This window comes from Mustela erminea, chromosome 5 (genome assembly GCF_009829155.1).
Source record: "Mustela erminea isolate mMusErm1 chromosome 5, mMusErm1.Pri, whole genome shotgun sequence".
Lineage (NCBI taxonomy): Eukaryota > Metazoa > Chordata > Mammalia > Carnivora > Mustelidae > Mustela > Mustela erminea.
The window spans coordinates 147,739,932-147,743,333 of NC_045618.1; the positions used below are offsets into that span (position 1 = coordinate 147,739,932).

A 3,402-nucleotide genomic window follows, 5' to 3' on the forward strand; every position below is an offset into this window, starting at 1 on the left:
AGAAAGAATAGCTCGGACTCCTGTAAGGTTCAGATGACATACATGGAGGTATTTGTAATTCATTGGTAATTGGTAATTCATAGGCAAAGCTATATTCTTGTGGTTGGCTTCATGAAGAAAAAGAGGTATTTCAGATGGAAGAAAAAATAAATAAATATCCCTGTGGACACCTGAGAGTCTAGAGAGGAAATCCCTGATCTCAAAAGGAAGTCCTACCCCACTGCACCTGCTCCTGGGTCTGATCTCTGCTTTGGATACTGAGCGCTCTCTGCGGCTCTGAGTGCCCCTGCAGCGCAGCACATCCTGTGTCAACACGGAAGTTTCTGTCCTGGCTCACACTGAGGGCCTCTCACTGTGTCTGTTGCACAGTAATACAGCCCATGTCCTCTGCTCTCAGGCTGTTCATCTGCAGATACAGCGTGTTCTTGCCATTGTCTCTGGAGATGGTGAATCGGCCCTTCACAGAGTCTGCGTAGCTTGTGCTACTTCCACCACCGCTAATATCTGCAACCCACTGCAGCCCCTTCCCTGGAGCCTGGCGGACCCAGTCCATGTAGTAGTTGCTGAAGGTGAATCCAGAGGCTGCACAGGAGAGTCTCAGGGACACCGCAGGCTTCACCAGGTCTCCCCCAGACTCCACCAGCTGCACCTCACACTGGACACCTGCAGACACATGACATCTCAGTCAGGAAACTGTCACACACCCATTGTTTCTCTCACTCATATCCACTCACATATTCATTTTTTTTTCTCCATAAATTACCTTTTAAAAGAACAAGAAGGAAAACCCAGCCCAATACAAATTCCATGGTGAGTTGTCTGTATTCTCTCCTGATCACTGAATGAACACCTGGGTATCCCGGGCCTGGGGCTCCTCTCCCAGCTGCAGGATCTTGGCTGTGCTGGTTAAATCAGCAGAAGGCAGGCCCTATTTGCATGTCCTCTGGCTATATATTCAGCTTGGGGATATATTCTTACAGAGAAGCAATGACCCAAGCTGGTGGAATGCCTTTAACTTAGTGCTAATGACCTATTTTGAAAAAAAAAAAAGTTTTTTTATTATATAACATTCCATTGTGTATACCTGTGTTTATAAGGTGTCCATGAACACATATGGGGTGATATTAACCTCAGGATCTAGGTCAGTGCTACCCCCCACAGGAGCTGCTGCCCTTCCCCTGAATCATCTGCAGGACAGAGTGTGAAGCTATGAGGCATGTGGAGCTCCTCTTGTAATGGGGATGGATTGATTTTGCTTATTTTATAGTTTACCATAAATAGAGAATAAATCAGTATCGTGTAGGTGTATTTTAATATCTTTAACATTCCATTTTCATTGCTTTCCTCCAGCATCACCTTTGTTATTAACTATAATAAGTTTGATGTGTACACTTGACACAAGATCAATGGCCCACATACGGAGTGTGTGATATAACAAACACAGGTGTCACAATCAACATTATTGGCAGGGGGCACACCAATTCTCCCTAAAAATTTCAGCATTTCCCTCTGGAATTTCTCCTTCCCTTTCCCTTGTTCACCCTGTTCCCACATAACTATTGTTCTTTCTCATGTCAGCTTATACTAGCTTTAATTTTGTAGAATTCATAAATGGGACATTGTACTTTATGTACTTTCTTGGTGGGGCATCTTTGCCCCGGAATCAATCCTTGTGGACACAGTCATGTTGCTGTCTACATCAGGAATCACTGGTTTTAATGACTGACAGCTCTGAAGGCAGCAATAGGAAGCACCAGCTGGAGGAAGATCTGAAAGAGCAGAAAGAATCCACTTGCTTCAGCCTCATCCACACACCCTCTTGATCCAGGAGTTCTTTGTTCCAAAAATAGAAGAACTCCTTTGTTGTTCAGGAGCCATTTCTGCTGGCTGTGGAGAAGAGAACTAAAGACAGAAAGAGGTGGACCATTTTTTTATATGATTGTCTGTTTTGTGTGTGTTGAGTTTCACGAGTTAACTTTAAGGATCCTGGATATCAACCTTTTGTCTGTACTGTCATTTGCAAATATCTTCTCCCATTCGGTGAATTGCCTTTTTGTTTTCTTGACTGATTCTTTTGCTCTGCAGAAGCCTTTGATTTTGATGAAGTTCCAGAACTTTATTTTCGCTTCTGTATCCTTTGCCTTTGGAAATGTATCTTGAAAGAGTTTGCTGTGGCTGATATCGAAGAGATTACTGCCAATGTTCTACTCTAGGATTCTGATGGATTCCTATCTCACGTTGAGGTCTTTTATGCATTTTGAGTTTATCTTTGGGTACGGTGTAAGAGAATAGTCGAGTTTCATTCTTCTACATATAGCTGTCCAGATTCCAAGCACCATTTATTGAAGAGACTGTCTTTTTTCCACTGTCTATTTTTCCCTGTTTTGTCAAAGATTATTTGCCCATACAGTTGAGAGTCCATATCTGGGCTCTCTACTCTGTTCCACTGTATAAACAGACCTTTCTCCAATGAAGACATACAAATGGCTATTAGACACATGAAAAAATGTTCATCATCACTAGCCATCAGGGAGATTCGAATTAAAACCACATTGAGATGTCACCTTACAGCAGTTAGAATGGCCAAAATTAACAAGACAGGAAACAACATGTGTTGGAGGGGATGTGGAGAAAGGGGAACCCTCTTACACTGTTTGTGGGAATGCAAGTTGGTGCAGCCTCTTTGGAGAACAGTGTGGAGATTTCTCCAGAAATTAAAAATAGAACTCCCCTATGACCCTGCCATTGCACTCCTGGGTATTTACCCCAAAGATACAGATGTAGTGAAATGAAAAGCCATCTCTACCCCAATGTTTATAGCAGCAATGGCCACGGTCGCCAAACTGTGGAAAGAACCAAGATGCCCTTCACTGGACGAATGGATAAGGAAGATGTGGTCCATATACACTATGGAGTATTATGCCTCCATCAGAAAGGACAAATACCCAACTTTTGTAGCAACATGGACGGGACTGGAAGTGATTATGCTGAGTGAAATAAGTCAAGCAGAGAGAGTCAATTATCATATGGTTTCACTTATTTGTGGAGCATAACAAATAGCATGGAGGACATGGGGAGATAGAGAGGAGAAGGGAGTTAGAGTAAATTGGAAGGGGAAGTGAACCATGAGAGACTATGGACTCTGAAAAGCAATCTGAGGGTTTTGAAGAAGCAGGGGGGGAGGTTGGGGTACCAGGTGGTGAGTATTATAGAGGGCACGGATTGCATGGCGCACTGGATTTAGTGCAAAAATAATGAATACTGTTTTGCTGAAAATAAATAAAAATAAAAATAAAAATAAGTTAATTAAAAAAATAAGAAAAAAAAGAGATGGACCAGAGAAGGTTGAGTTAGAAGCTCAGAAAGTCCTGTCAATGGAAGATGCAAGGCAACCAGAGGAAG

At 42.6% G+C, this 3,402-nt stretch overlaps 1 pseudogene; it reads right to left on the reverse strand.

Moving 5' to 3' along the window:
* Positions 1–308: 308 nt before the first annotated feature.
* Positions 309–904, reverse strand: LOC116590256 (annotated as a pseudogene).
* Positions 905–3,402: the final 2,498 nt, after the last annotated feature.